Raw genomic sequence first — 16,919 nt, 5'->3', positions numbered from 1 at the left:
TTTTGTTTGTTTCTTTTTTTGCATGTGTGTGTCTTTCTTTATTTCCCCCTATAGGCAGAATACCTTGCCAATATTATATGTTCCCCTCCACTTTCCGGCTTTAAACTGAGAACCAGATGTGCTGAAGGAATAGGAAAACAGTCAGCATGGACAATAGATTTTATTTCTTAAAAAAAAAACAACCCAACCCTCCTCCTCCAATTCATCTCAGGGTTCACCCTTCCCCACAGCTACTTCCAAATTAAAATCCATATAACAGTTGAGCCCTTCACATTTCATTACGCAGGGGAAAGGCTTTATTAAAAGCAGGTACAAGCAGATAGAGCGGAAAATCCTAGGGTTTGGGGGTGTCATTACTTATATTAAGGATCATTGCCAAGCTAGCCATTCTGAATCTCCTTCTTGGTTCACCTTCCTGGCATTCAAAAGTACTAAAGGCTCTATGTAAATGGACGAAAAGCTCATATTCCTAAAGTGAAGATGGACCCAATTTCCTTTGGCCTAGAGAAATTTAATCCAACCCAGTTTTATTAATAATTGAATCCTTCTGGGCGCCCCCCCCCAAAAAAATAACAAAGATAACCATGGATAGAGTAAGTTTGCATTGACAAGTACAGCAGTGCTTTTTAAAAGAGAGTCTGGGGCCTTGCTTACATCACCTCCAAGTGTTCCTATTTTCCAGGGACAGTCCCAGATTTACAGACGCCATCCCGGTTTCTGATTTGACCCTGGAATGTCCTTCATTTCCTTAGGATCTCCCTGTTTTCATCAGAGAAATATTGGAGGGTATGGAGTTAGCCGACCCCTGAGCCGTCTTAAAGCAGCCCTGTATAGGGAAGTTTTCTTGGTTTGATATCTTATTATGTTTTTATATACGGTATGTTGGAAGCCCTACCCAGAGTACGTGGGGCAAACCAGTCAGATGATGGAATAGGACGTCCCTATTTTCATTGGGGGACGCGGGTGGCGCTGTGGGTTAAAGCCTCAGCGCCTAGGACTTACCGATCGAAAGGTCGCGGTTCGAATCCCCGTGGCGGGGTGCGCTCCCGTCGCTCGGTCCCAGCGCCTGCCAACCTAGCAGTTCGAAAGCACCCGAGGGTGCAAGTAGATAAATAGGGACCGCTTACCAGCGGGAAGGTAAACGGCGTTTCCGTGTGCTGCACTGGCTCGCCAGAGCAGCGATGTCACGCTGGCCACGTGACCCGGAAGTGTCTCCGGACAGCGCTGGCCCCCGGCCTCTTTGAGTGAGATGGGCGCACAACGCTAGAGTCTGTCAAGACTGGCCCGTATGGGCAGGGGTACCTTTACCTTTTTATTTTCATTGGAGAAATGTTGGAGGGTAGGTGCTTCATTTAATATGTCTCTCTTTAACAGTCCCCACTGTTCAGAGACTCTGTACTTAGTGGTTGCAGCAATGAAATCTGCACTCACGGGCACTCATCTTTGTTCTTATTTTACATCTTCCTCGTTTAGGCCTGGAATTGATTAAATCATACACTCCTACAGGGCCTTTTAAGTTGAGGCACCAAGGTTTTAGCATCCCTTACCCCAGGAGACCCACTTGCCTTCCTTTTAATGGCATTCCTATATGTTCCCACCAACCTATGTTGTTCTGTGGCACCTTTGATTTAGTTTTTCCTTCTATTATGTATTTTTTTTTAAAAAAGAAAATCCATTGTCTGGATTTTAACTCGTTCCCCCCATTTACTTTTATAGATTCTACATTGCTTTTTTAAGGGACGTGTGAGCTGCTTTGGGGGACGAAAGGAGGGATATACAGTGGTACCACACACACACACACACACACACACACATACACACACACCATTGGTTCATCTAACACATTGAGTTCTCAATCTCAGCTCGCCCTTTGGTTTTAGCCATTCCAATGGAAGGGGTGTATTGTGATTGTGGCTGAAGGTCTACCACTTTTGCATGCCCAACTTTGATATTTTGGACATTTTTGGGTGCGGAAGCTTGCCTGTTCCCTCCTCCTCTACCCACATATATGTACACTGAGAGATACAAGGAGGACCTAGAACAAAACATTGCACTCTAGAACGCTCCTTTTCAGATTTTCAACTACTCCCTCCAAATCAGCTTTCCATCGTTCTAATGATGAGTATGTTGGGGTTAGCCTTTGGACTGCTTTTGGACTGATCCAAACTACAAGAACGAAGATTCCACCTAAACATTAGGAAGAACTTCCTGACAGTAAGAGCTGTTCGACAGTGGAACTTGCTGCCAAGGAGTGTGGTGGAGTCTCCTTCTTTGGAGGTCTTTAAGCAGAGGCTTGACAACCATATGTCAGGAGTGCTCTGATGGTGTTTCCTGCTTGGCAGGGGGATGGACTCGATGGCCCTTGTGGTCTCTTCCAACTCTATGATTCTATGATTCTATGCTTCCTCCCTTAGAAAAATTTCCTTTTTTACCTATCCAAACATTGAAGTTCACCCCAATTTTGCTGATACTTCCTTCTGGCGTGTCAATGATGCTAGGGCGTTTGGAGGAGGGGCAGGGCAGGGTTGGTTACATACAGACTAAGGATGGGGAAGAAATTTGGTTCAGTTTGCATTCCAATGCGAACCTACCTACTTCACCTCGTCCAAAGCAATATCCAAACCAAAACACAGCTGCCCTTCAAAATTCGCACTTCCCCAGATTTCGCAATGCAATTCTCCAATGAAATAAGGAGTGCAAAATAAAGAAGTATCTATTGGCGAAAATTCACACAAACATGCCAACAAACGTTCATGAGAACTTTTAAAAAATAACAATCACAAACTGATGTTGAAATGTGGAGAAGTGAGCTTATTTTTTGGGGGGGGGGGGGAATGAGAAAAACCAAAGCTGTCAGGTTCATCCATCACTAATAAGGAATAGAACACAGAAAATCGAGTTCCCAGTCTGTATATATGAGAAAAACACCCCATAACTCAGCAATAATTTATTTTCACAATAATCCTGTAAATTCTCCCTCCCCAAAGACACACATACCTTTCTACTATTTCAGGAAAATATGCAAACACTAGCTTACATTGTTTTATTGATGTTTGTTGTTGTCGATATGTAATGATCACACTGATTAGGGTAAGTAACACCAAGGAACCTGGTTATTGGTTTAAAAGATTGGAACAGACTGAATAACATTAAGTTTTTTTCAGTGAATGCTGACATCTACCGCAGGCCCTTTCCACATATTTTGTCCAGTCCTTGACTGGCAGAGTGAATGTCTGCATTGTGGAGAAGCAATTTCATTCACTGATTATTACCTCCGGTCTGAGTGCAGCAAAACAATCTCCAACAACATCTGTTAATGTCAGCAGGAAAGCTTTTCCTATCCTAATTGTATCAAGGTAGGATGTGAAATGTGTTGAATCATTACATAAATTATAGCTGCCTTGCCGAATGCATCCAGTATTCCGGACATCACTTAATGGTCATTTATGAGACAGGCGCCCCACTATAACTGAGCATTAATTCATCAAACAAACTCAGATTTATTTGTTAAGAAAGAAATACTCAGCCACTCAGCAACCTAGAAGCTAGCCAACTGCTTTAAAGCTGGTAGACTGCATTTCATCTAAATGATTAGAAAGCAATTTGGGGATATTTGTTCATTTTCTTTCATATACTGGCAACAAAATAACCTACAATAAATTTGGTCTTTTAAATGTAGCATTTATTTTATTTTATTACTAATTTCACCACTTCCATTTCTCCAAAGGCTCGTGATTTAGCACATAAACTGATGTTATGTTCATTCCATTTCCACCAACATTAGAAGGTTCCAGAACCTTTTTACAGGGTCAGCTTCCTTGTAATAGTTGGAGCTAGCTGAACTCCACAGCACCATCAACCCAGAATCCTAATATTCTGGAACAATGGTTTGTAAAAACTTGAATTCACAGTGAAAAATGTTTGAGATCAATTCATTTGTGTGTGTTTGCTTAGGATTCTTATAGCTCAGGCATCTATATGGGATTTCTGGGGCCCATTGGACTTTACTGTCATAGTCAAAGCAACAGGAGGGATCAAACTTAATTAACATTCAATTTAAACAGAAATTGTCGCTTAGATCACACGCACCCCTATTGTGCATGTACACATTCATAGGTTTTACTGTAATTATATATATATATATATTTCCTTATTTAGCACACATGCAACATTCTTAGGCACCGCCAAAGAGGACACGGTCTTGCATGATATTTGCAGATGTTATTGTACAAATAATTTTTATCATTTATCTGGAAAAACAATACATCTCACAAGCATGGAGAAAACTTTGTCACCATTCATAAACAAGAAGGAAGCATCAGCAAAAGCTCAGGGAAGCAGTAGCATTTAGGTAAAGGTAAAGGGACCCCTGACCATTAGGTCCAGTCGTGGCCGACTCTGGGGTTGCGGCGCTCATCTCGCTTTATTGGCCGAGGGAGCCGGCATACAGCTTCCAGGTCATGTGGCCAGCATGACTAAGCCTCTTCTGGCGAACCAGAGCAGCGCACGGAAACGCTGTTTACCTTCCCGCCGGAGCGGTACCTATTTATCTACTTGCACTTTGATGTGCTTTCGAACTGCTAGGTGGGCAGGAGCTGGGACCGAGCAACGGGAGCTCACCCCGTTGCAGGGATTCGAACTGCTGACCTTCTGATCAGCAAGTCCTAGGCTCTGTGGTTTAACCCACAGCGCCACCCGCAGTGTCCAAATATAGGTATCATACAGTGTCCAAATATAGGTATCATACAATGGAAGAGGATGTGCAAACTACTCTATCAAAATTGTTCTCTTTTTTCTGATAGCTGAAAATGAGAATATCAATCACAAAGTCTCCATTACTATATGTAACATTTGAGAGCCCAACTCCAAACTGTCTTTTTTAAGCCAAAGGCCCGAGCCCCTTTGTTCAAATTAGATTAGGATATACAACTTGTACCCCAGTGTGCATCAGCAGACCACCTAAAACCTGAGTAAAGAAACTTCTCCAAACTACCTTCATCTTGGATCAATCACCCAATGAACTGTGTAAAGCATTCTAGGCACATAGGGCTCGGACAACATGGCCAGATGTAAGTACCTAGAATATGCCCTTTGACCTTTCGGTTATGCTCCATTTTGCTCTTGGGCAACTCCTGTTGAGAAGATCCTGCAGAGCAGATTTTCTGTGCATCACCTGCTGTGGGTTCTTGCAGCCCCAGGAATTCATGCAGGGCCCATCTGGTGGGTAAATATTAAGGTAACCTAGAGGTTGGCCACGTCGGTTTAAAATATGCAGGTGTCAGAATCATTATGCCAGGACGTGCTATCACAAACACAGTGCTGAAGCCCTCTTATTGTTTAGTTACCTTATGTTCTGTGCTGCGTTAACATAAAGCAAACAGATCCAGTGGTCCAAGACTCAATTTTAATCATATCAAATGGCTCACTCTTCCCAGCTGGAGGCCTCACTTATATTAAAAATGTGTTCACTTTGTTCAAAATATATTCATTATTGGGCACACACCCCCCCCCCCTCCAATGCATGCCTTTTTGTAACTATCCCTTGTTTGAAAAACTTCATCGCAAAATTCAAATCAGTGTGAATTCTGGAGCATGGCTGTGTTTGGGTTCTCAAATTGTTTCCGAATGTGAGCACTTGATTGATTTGCCTTTAAATGTGAGCTGAATCAAATTTCTCTCTTATACCTAGTCGTCATCACAGCCTTATCCTCCATGAATGTTTTATAGCTATCCAAGTTGGTGGACATCGTGGCCTCTTGTGGGAGCAAGTTACTGTGTGCTGTGTGAAAAACTGCATTCTTTTGTTTGTCCTGAATCTTTTGAGCTTCAGCTTCATTGCTATATACCTGAAGGAGCATCTCCACCCCCATCGTTCAGCCAGGACACTGAGGTCCAGCTCCAAGGGCCTTCTGGCGGTTCCCTCACTGCGAGAAGTGAGGTTACAGGGAACCAGGCAGAGGGCCTTCTCGGTAGTGGTGCCCTCCCTGTGGAATGCCCTCCCTTCAGATGTCAAGGAGATAACTATCTGACCTTTAGAAGACATTTGAAGGCAGCCCTGTATCGGAAGGTTTTTAATGCTTGATGTTTTTATTATGCTTTTAGAGATCCTGTAAGGCACCCAGAGTGGTTGGGAAACCCAGCCAGATGGGCAGGGTATAAATATTAAAGTTGTTGTCGTTGCTGTTATTAACACTTAAGAAAGCTGACATAGCCACTCATGATGGTGGTGGTGAGTGGTTGGGGAGGGAGAATTGTACCTCTGTTGGTGAGTGATTCTCACACTGCAATCCCTCTTAGAAATGCAACATTTGAACTTATTCAGTCTCAGATGTACAGTTCAAAGGGAACTGTATCGGGAAACATTTCCGCAGCAATAACTGGGTGTGAGATCATAGAAATGGGAATTAAGAAACATTTTCAACTCGGAATGGCATTTTCAACTTGGAATCGGCACCTCTGTCTTGTGCAAAACCAGACTGGGCCGCGAGAGTTCTGGTAGCACAAGGATGGAAGACTGAAGAAACCCCAAATAAAGAATCATGGCAAGAAAAATTGATGGACTATGCAGAACTGGCAAAACTGACATATAAGCTACGGGACTTTAAGGATGAATGGGAACTCTTTACAAAGTATCTGAAGAAGCAACAAAGCGAACTGGACTCCTTGGCAGGTTTTGAATAAACATTCACAAACTTTTTATTGATAATAATCAGCTAAATAGTTTGAGGATCTATACAACTTTGTAACATGCAGAAAACAGCATTCTTAGAGAAACCAAAGACTGGAACTGAGGGAAGTCGGGGGGTGGGTGGGTTTTTTTTGGGGGGAGGAAAAATGGGGGGGGACAAGGGTGATATGTTTTTGGATAATATGTCTTGTTATAATTTTGAATTTTAAATTTTTTTAAAAAAACAACAGACTGCAGGTTTTGTGCATTTATAGCAGGGGTAGGGAACCTGTGACCTTCCGGTCATTGTTAGACACCAGCTTGCTTCAGCCCCAGCCAGCAGCTTGGCCCATGGTCAAGGATGGTGGGAGTTGTAGTTCAGCAAAATCTGGAGTGCAAAAGATTCCCCACCCCTTGCATAGAGCAATGGGAAACATTACAGGTGACCGTAGTCTGTAGCACTGAACTCTAACGTATTTCTTGGCACACTTTTGCAGAGCTGAACCTGGCATGGTTTTGACGTGCATACTTTGGGCCTGTTGAAAGTGCATCAGGAAAACTCAACTATAGCAGATGCTGTTGTGCGCAAGGCCCTGTTCCATGACACATTGGAGCAACTTTCAATGGCTTTTGTGAGTTCTTAAAAAAAAAAAGTTACGAATAAAAGATGTCATCTGTTTATAATATGCAATATAATCTAGGGAGAGTTGAAAAAGCAAATGTTTTCTGGCGAGCAATGCCTTTCGGGCCATCTCATTAGCTCCACATAAAATGAAATCAATATTTTTTCATCACACTTTAAGACTTTCTTTTCCCTCTACAAAAAATAATTTAATAGCCCTGAATTGTTTTACAACTTCCACCTCTCCCCCCCTACCCGCCATAACCTCCCCTGCTTTCATACGACTTTTGTCTTCACTCCGGAAACAGACATTTAATGAGCTTGTTTGCCGCTCGCACCTTCTGCACATGGTGAAAAGATAGTTCAACTGCCCTGGTTTGCATGCCAACAGCTGTTGATGAAAAACAGGTCCACATATTTGAGAAGAATGATGAATGGAAGCTCATGCTTGCCTTTTGCTAATGGCCCATCAGGAAAATACTTCATCTTCTGTTAAAAAAAAAGAAAAGAAAAAGAAAAAAATCTTGCCACAACAGGATAGTTTGCTTAACTCACTGGGGATGTAAATAGCTGAAACTAATCCTCTAGTCTTAAAAAAAATTAACTGTAAAAAAAACCACAACCCTTTGCATTTATTTGTTTGGTCTCCTTTACAATTCGCATAATCAGAAGCTTCCTCTTGTGATATTTGAAATCTATAATCATTGCTGACAATGAGGTGTTCAAATTAAATTATGCAATGACCCCTGAACAAAACACAGCTGCGACGGAGCGAAATGAGCACAAAGGAAGAAGGAGAGCAATTTGTATGAAGCGAGGTTGGGTTTCAGAGAACTTCCTGGTACTGTCAGTCTCCAACTTTCCCCACAAAGGAATTAAACAGTTGTGCTTTGGGCCAAGGGCCAAATGAGACAATAAACATGTAGCTGCCATCAAATCCAGCAGTCACATGTCTGGTTCCTCCCTCCCATCTATAAAGTCTAATAGAAGTTATCCATGCCCTCAGGGAAGGGCCATAATTCAGTGGCAGAGCGTTTGCTTTGTGGGCAAAAGGTTTGGAGTTCAATCTATCGCATCTCCAGGTAGGACTGGGATATTTCTCTGCCTGAATCCCTGGACAACTGCCACCAGCCTCTGTGTAGATTAAGCAGGACAGCCCAATGGAAAAGGAAAGGGCTGGGCATAACAAGACTTTTATGTTGGGGGAGGTCCAGGAAACAAGCACTCCTGGATTCTGCTAGCGATTGAGGCAGACATGAACTTTGGGGTTCTGCACTGTAAATAGTTTTGCACCTAAATAAAACCTGTAAAAGACAGGTCAGAGTCCTGCCTGGTTACTCGTGAGCAACCACCTTTGCCATCTGACAATCATCATTATTGAATTTATATACCTCCCTACACCCGGGGGTCTCAGGGCGGTTCACAGCATAAAATCAAGATATAAAACCACAAAATACCTAATAAAAATGAAAACAACAACCCAATAGCCCCACCCCCCCAAAAAAAAACCATTTTCAAAGGGCATAGAATGTAAATCGGATCAACCAAAGGCCTGGTTAAAGAGGAACGTTTTTGCCTGGCACCTAAAGGTGTCTAATGAAGGCACCAGGCGAACTTCCCTGGGGAGAGCATTCCACTTATGAGGAGCCACTGCAGAGAAGGCCCTTTCTCTTGTTGCCATCCTCTGGACTTCTTGAGGAGGCGGCACATGAAGAAGGATCTCAGAAGATGATCTCAGGGTCCGGGTAGGTTCATATGGAAAGAGGCGGTCCTTGAGGTATTGCAAGGCTTTACAGTGGTACCTCAGGTTACTAACGCTTCAGGTTACATACGCTTCAGGTTACAGACTCTGCCAACCCAGAAATAGTGCTTCAGGTTAATAATAATAATAATAATAATAATAATAATAATAATAATAAATTTTATTTATACCCCGCCCTCCCCAGCCAAAGCTGGGCTCAGGGCGGCTAACAACAGTCAAAACAATCCAACAGAACTTTGCTTCAGGATGAGAACAGAAATCGTGCTCCAGCGGCGGGGCAGCAGCGGGAGGCTCAATTAGCTAAAGCGGTGCTTCAGGTTAAGAACAGTTTCAGGTTAAGAACGGACCTCCGGAACGAATTAAGTACTTAAGCTGAGGTACCACTGTATAGGTCAAAACCAGCACTTTGAATTGGGCCTGGAAACTCATTGGTAGCCAGTGCAGTTGGACCAAGATTGAAAGGCAGTTCATATGCTCCCTCCCCTCTTCACACCAAAACACTACAGCTGCTCCTGGATGGGGGCAAGGAGTGTGTTGGAAAGGTAAGTGCATGTTTTGTGTGCTGTGGCACAGGATGGTTTTGCTGAAGCAGGTCTGATCCGTACCAGGATGGGAGACCCTGAGGTAATCATACCTTGACTTCTATAATGGAGGGAAGAACTGTATGCAAGTAAAGAAATAAATACAGAAAAGAGGAACTGGGACGTGGTATCTGCTCTGCTGTCAGTGGCGTAGCATGGGGGGTGCAGTGGGGGGCCGGCCGCACAGGGCGCAACATCTGGGGGTTAGGGTTAGGGGGCGCAAATCCACGGGTTAGGGAGTGCAAATTACTTGCTTTGCCCCGGGTGCTGACAAGCCATGCTACGCCACTGTCTGTTGTAAAGGGAAGTGAGGGGCAGACGGAGCTCATCAACCTGGGAAGGTAGCCTATCTAGGAGAAGGAAAACACTGATCCTAAACCTCTGCTACCTTGTGGGATATCTTTATGAGGAAAAAAGGCTAAGGGGTCAACTCTATACAAATATGGAGTGAAGTACCTAAGACAACTGGATGCTTCCTTGTATACCTCCTTCTGGCAACTCCTACCACCAAGCTAGAGCCAAACGTGTTGCTCTGCTTTCCTTTGGGCCACATCAGCAAGGCCAAAAGGTGGATATTGGCATCTGAGCAGCCGAGGACCTTTATACACACTGCCCCGACGTGCCCCAAGGAAGTCACTTAGGTGCTGCTAACACAGAAGTTGGACATCACCCCCAGAGGCACACTCCATTATCTCTCTAGACAGACAGGTGCCAACAGCAGCAACAACAACAAGCAAACAAGTAGCATAAATGAGATCTCTGTAGCCAATAAATATCTGGACTGGGAAGGATGATGACATAAAAGGATGCATAGGCATTGCTATTAGAAATTTAATAATAATAATAATGATAATAATAATAATAATTTTTATTTATACCCCGCCCTCCCCAGCCAAGGCCGGGCTCAGGGCGGCTAACAAGCAATAATAAAAACAAGTTGAATGAATACAAGTTAAAAACAAGATTAAAATACAACAATTAAAATATTGAAACATTAAAATATTAAAATGCAGCCTCATCACAGGAGGAGAAAGGAAAAAGAAAAAAGAAAGAGGGGGAGGGAATCAAATTGGCTCCAAGCCAAAGGCCAGGTGGAACAACTCTGTCTTACAGGCCCTGCGGAAAGAAATCAGATCCTGCAGGGCCTTGGTCTCATGAGACAGAGCATTCCACCAAGTCGGAGCCAGTGTTGAAAAGGTCCTGGCTCTGGTTGAAGCTACTCTAACTTCCTTAGGGCCCGGGACCACTAGGGTGTTGCTATTTATGGACCTTGAGGCTCTCCGTGGGGCATACCGGGAGAGAGGGTCCTAGGCTGTCCATTATGCCCCATTATGTATCCAGACAGCCATTTGACAAGGGGTAGGTAATCTAAGGCCCGTGAGCTGGATGCGGCCCAATCGCCTTCTCAATCCAGCCCACGGAAGGTCCAGGAATCAGTGTGTTTTTACATGAGTAGAAGGTGTGTTTTTATTTAAAATGCATCTCTGGGTTATTTATGGGGCATAGGAATTCGTTCTCCCAAAATATAGTCTGCCCCCCCCCAACATGGTCTGAGGGATGGTAGACTGGCCAACGGCTGAAAAAGTTTGCTGACCCCTGCATTTGACCATAGATCCTATTACATATTTTACCTTGTCTGTTGGTGAAATCTTCTCACGTGACAGGATGCTAGAGACAATGAAGCTTCAAGGACATTAGGAGGTGGCCCAGAGGATCTAAAACTCAGGTGTGTAGTGGTTGGTCCCAGATCTCCTGCCCCTCCACCCCTTCTGAAACTTTCTTTAAAACAAAAACTTTGTCTACAGAGTTGCTAGGAGTATTACAAAGTTCAGTACTGGTGAGCACATCCATTATCTTAATTTCCCAGAAGTTTCTATGCATATGAATTATCATGCAAATTTGTACCATGGACCTATGCCCCAAGTCATCGAAGTACCTTGCAACATCTGTGCTAAGATTATTTGGGCATGTAGCCTGACCATCTCTGTATGGGCTCAATTTCTCAATGTTTTCTAGAAGTGATGCTTACAAGAGAAGGGGCCAGGGGGTGAAACTTATGAGATACATTTTTTAGTTGAGCATTAATGCTTCAAAGGCCTGTCTGGTATTGTCTCAAAGAGATTGTGTTTAACATTATTTTTTTTTACCTAATGTAGTTACAAGAAGATGCAGTTGCTATGAATTTGTGTGCACATTCTGCATCTGTTTTGGCATCATGACATTCTGCGTCTGTTGCGAACGTACGAGTTTTATGCATTTTGTAATAGTCCTGTGTGAAAGAAAAAGTTCAGAAAATGGGAGGGCAAACTAGCAAACGTGAAGCATTTGTTTTGGAAACCAACCCATGCCCAACAAAAGGCATTAAGATCAACAAACGGAACCTGATTACCATAGTTTTGCCAATGGGTTGATGATTATCAGGTTGTAACACAGAGGCGGGCTTTTTCACAAGTAGCACCAGTCTTCCTGAATGCTCTCCCTGCGGAAATAGGTGAGGCTCCATTGGTATTGGCCTTCTGTTGGCTCTTCATGACACACTTGTTTAGACAAGTGTTCCCCTGCTCTTCCGACTCGCGCCTCCTGATCTAATTGTTTTAATTGCTGTTTTCACAGTTTTAATGGGCTTGTTTTATTGTACATTTCAATTATGGTTTTTTTTAACGTTCTCTCTTTTAAAATGATGTGCCATTATATTTTTTACAATTGTCTTCACACTTGTCAAAAGCTTAGAAGTCATTTGGGCAAGTAAGCAGTATATAAATAAATATATATCAATCAAATAAGCAAATGTCTCTTTTATCTGCTCTACCAAATATGTGTTTCCCTTCTTTGTGCACCATTAGTGCAACCTCTCCTGGTGTGCCCTGCAGAGGACCTTAAGGTCCATGAATAACCATAGTTTAGAGGTCCCAGGCCCTCAGACTATCCTCCACCAGGGCCAGGGCCTTTTCAGTGATGGCTCCGACCTGGTGGAATGCTCTGTCCCACGCGACTAGGGCCCTTCAGGATTTAACCTCCTTCCGTCGGGCCTGTAAGACTGAGCTATTCCCAACATTTAATTTGAATTCAGCCTGATCTTTTATTTCCCTTCTCTTCCCTCCCCCTCCCCTTTTATGAAGATCACCCGTTCTGAGACCCCACAGCTAATTCTCCCCTGGCCTCCTCGCTGGCCCAAGTAGGACTAATTCAGACAGCTAGCCCTGGAGATTATCTAATGCTTATATCCCCTAAATTGATTTTTTATTTTTGAATTTTATTGTTATTCATGTTTTTATACTGTATTTTATGCTGCTTTTAGAATTAAGTGTTTTAAATTTGTTGTTAGCTGACCTGAGACCAGTTTTTGAACTAGGAAGGGTGGGGTATAACTAAAAAAAAATTATTATTATTATTATTATTATTAACTATCCTTTCCTGCTGAATCAACTTTGGACTGACAGACATTTCTCAACTACAACTACAGTGCTATTTTTCTAGGAAAACAGAGGTGCCGGAACTCACCTGTTCTGTTATAATGGCAGTGGTGCCCACCTGAGAGGTGCCACAATCCACCTGAAAGGTGATGGAACTGAGTTCCACCAAGATCTGGCTTTTTAAAAAGCCCTGACTACATTCATCCCTGGCCATTGACCATGCTTGATCCATAAGATGCTTGCCATCTTTTAGCAACTTGCCTGGGAGTAAGCCCCCTTGAAACCAATAGAACTTGCTTCTCTGTAGACATGAACCGTATCACACGGGCAGTGTGGCTGTCAGAGGCTGGTGGTGAAATCCCGTTCCACTCAAAAGCAAGCCTTACTGAAGTCAACGTTACTTACTCCTGTGTAAGCAAATACAGAAATGCTGTTAGAAAGGGCCATGGTTAGACTCCAAGCATCAAAAAGAACAGTAAGTTTGAACAACTTGTCTGAGGGACGTCAAACAGGTCCTTCTTTCTATGGTTCAGTACAGTCATATCAAATCTGTGTATCACATGGAAAATTAGTTTTGACCCTGTCAGCTTTAGCTCCAACCCTTTCAGATATGGATCATTAAATTCAATCCTTGATACTGCCGGCAAGAGGCTCTAGAAAAGCAGTTGTCCATCTTTGCTCCTAGCATTAGACAGCAGCCCTTTGCATTTCCAGAGAGAAATTTCTTGCATGTTTGGGGGATACATGATTATTAGCTCATTATTAGTTCATGCTCTAAGTTCTCAGAAAATGTGCAACTGCCACCTTCAGATTTGTGATCAACATTTTCCCTGAGCAATTGCCCTGAAACAATTAAATAGCTGTTACATATTTATCAATAAACAAGGACCTTTAAAGACCACCAAAAGCACCTGTAGCCTTGAGTAACCAAGTGACTTTAAAAATTATTATTAACAGTTTATTTCAGTTCCCCCCTCCAAATCTTACAAAGACTCAACTGTGCAATTCCACCCAATTTTCCTTCTTCTTTCACATTCCACCCTCCCTCTTCCTCCCACAACTCCCTTCGTATTCTAGCGCACAGTAAATAAGGCATACTTGCGTAAACTAGGGGATGAAAAATAAACGATAAAGGCAGGAGGGAAGAGAGGAGAAAGGGAGTAAGAGAAGAAAAGGATGGGATAAAAGAAGAAAAAGAAGAACTTAGCCAGTTGTTTAATCTTTTCAAGATGAGCCAGCCATTATTCTGATGACTTTGTACTGTTTTTGAAATATACTCGGAGTCGAGTGTGGATTTCATGCTCTTTATTCAGCTCATAGTAGTGAGGAATGGAAGTTCCCCCCAAAATATCTGCTTTATATACATTATTTACACAATGGGTCGCATGTGATTGGCTAATTCTGGGATTCTCCTGTAGGCCAATCAGGTTGCGGATTCACTTCCACCCGGAGCTGGATTGGGTGGCTCCTGCGGACCAATCAGACTGCTGTATTGTTCTAGGACCAATCAGACTGCTGCATTCTGGACCCTATTGTTCTAGGACCAATCAGACTGCTGCTTTTTGGATCCTATTCAACTCAGTACATAACAGTTTTTAATGGTATTTTATGCTTTGTTGCATTTGTGTTGTTTCTTGTGCATCACATTGATATTTTATATGCGTGGGCAGTCTTTAAATATTTTTAGAAATGCAATTAAATAAATACCTATGGACTGATTTAGAATGAAACAGCAAATGAAACATGTTTTTCCTTGCCCATGTGACATAGCCAAAAGTGTTCTCGGGCCACTTTCCTCTCTAGTGATTAACTCATGTACATTCCACAGAACTATGATAGAAAACTATGTTTAAGCAACTTTAAGGACTGCAATTCTCCTTTACTGTCATACAGCTATGTATGTTGGGGGACAGAGGTGGCATTGAGTTGAAATGCTCTGAAAATAATGGGTTTGTCTCCTTAGAAGATGTCTTGCAGTAGAAATTAATTGACACCAATTAAATATCTCCCCTCAACCCGTAACATTAATCTTCGACATTGTGAAGGTTTTAATAAGCTCGTAAAGAGAGTTCGTTTATGACCATTTCCATTGCATTTATTGCCTTACTGGAGCCTTCTGCCCTGTATATACATAGATCTTGTGTGAGAAAGTGGTGTAAAACGGTGTTTTCAGGTTACATGCCTTACATCAGTTTTCCACCCACATGTTACATGGCAAAAAATTAAATCTGCCCATGCTACAGCACATCTTCCATTCATTTCAATGCAATTTGAATAACCTGGCTCAATTCCCTTTGAGTTACAGCAACAACCAAATACATGATCTACACTCCCTGAAAACATTCAGATCTAGTGTGCATATACCTAATTGTTCCCATCTTGTCCACTGATCTATCAGGGAAGGGAATCTTCCATCCTGCTGCCATTACATGCCATGGAAGAAAGTAAATTTCTGCCTTCAGATTGGAGCAATACTAAAGGTAAAGGTAAAGGTACCCCTGCCCATACAGGCCAGTTTTGACAGACTCTAGGGTTGTGCACCCATCTCACTCAAGAGGCCGGGGCCAGCGCTGTCTGGAGACACTTCTGGGTCACGTGGTCAGCGTGACAAAGCTGCTCTGGTGAGCCAGAGCCGCACACGGAAACACCGTTTACCTTCCCGCTAGTAAGCAGTCCCTATTTATCTACTTGCACCCGGGAGTGCTTTCGAACTGCTAGGTTGGCAAGCGCTGGGACCGAACAACGGGAGCGCACCCCACCGCGGGGATTCGAACCGCCGACCTTTCAATCGGCAAGCCCTAGGTGCTGAGGCTTTTACCCACAGCGCTGCCCGCATCCCCCGGAGCAATACTAGGGTTGCCATATTTCAAACAGTGAAAATCCAGACAGAAAAGTTGTTGAGTTTTTCTTGGCAAAGTTTTTTTTGGAGTAGCAAAGTTGTTGAGCTTTTTCAGGGGACCTTTCATAGTTCTGCCCAAAGTTGCGCTTTGGGGGCAAAATCTGAAAAAAAGCTATTTCGGTGGAAAATCTGATATTTTCCCAATTTTTGCCTGGACACTTAAGGAAACAAAGGAAGTGGTTCAGCTCCAGAATATAAATGGGTGCATCCTCGTTCCTCAACTGGCTGGTACTATATTTAGAAAGACAAAGGCCAGAGTTGAGAGTTGTGTGATGTGAGCGAGATACAGTGGTACCTCGGGTTAAGTATTTAATTCGTTCCAGAGGTCTGCTGTTCTTAACCTGAAGCACCACTTTAGCTAATGGGGCCTCCTGCTGCTGCCACGCCGCCGGAGCACGATTTCTGTTCTCATCCTGAAGCAAAGTTCTTAACCCAACGTACTATTTCTGGGTTAGCGGAACCTGTAACCTGAAGTGTATGTAACCTGAAGCGTATGTAACCCGAGGTATCACTGTACTAGAAGCTGGAAATGGAAAGCAGCAGGTTGGGAAGCCAAAGAAAAACCCATGCCCAATTTCTGCTTGCACACAAGGCTGTGACTATGGGTGATGCAAGACCTTTTGCTGATGCTGTGAACTCCTCCATTGTAGGCACAGATTGTATACAGTGGCACCTTGGTTCTCAAATGCCTTGGTACTCAAACAGCTTGGAACCCAAACACTGCAAACCCAGAAGTAACTGTTCTGGTTTGTGAACTTTTTTCAGAAGCCGAACATGCTCATTTGAGTGTTTCGCTTCCTTTTTTAGTGCCACACTTCCGATCTGAGTGTCTGTTTCTGCTTTATATTTTGCATTTTTGTTTTTGTGGTTCTATTTTTGTTGTTTTTGTGACTGTGTGGAACCCAGTTCAGCTACTGATTGATCGATTAATTGTGTGACTGCAGTACATTGTTTATTGCTTTCATTTTATGGATC

Source organism: Podarcis tiliguerta (assembly GCF_965153285.1).
Source record: "Podarcis tiliguerta genome assembly, chromosome: 4".
Lineage (NCBI taxonomy): Eukaryota > Metazoa > Chordata > Lepidosauria > Squamata > Lacertidae > Podarcis > Podarcis tiliguerta.
This window is presented reverse-complemented; position numbering follows the sequence as displayed.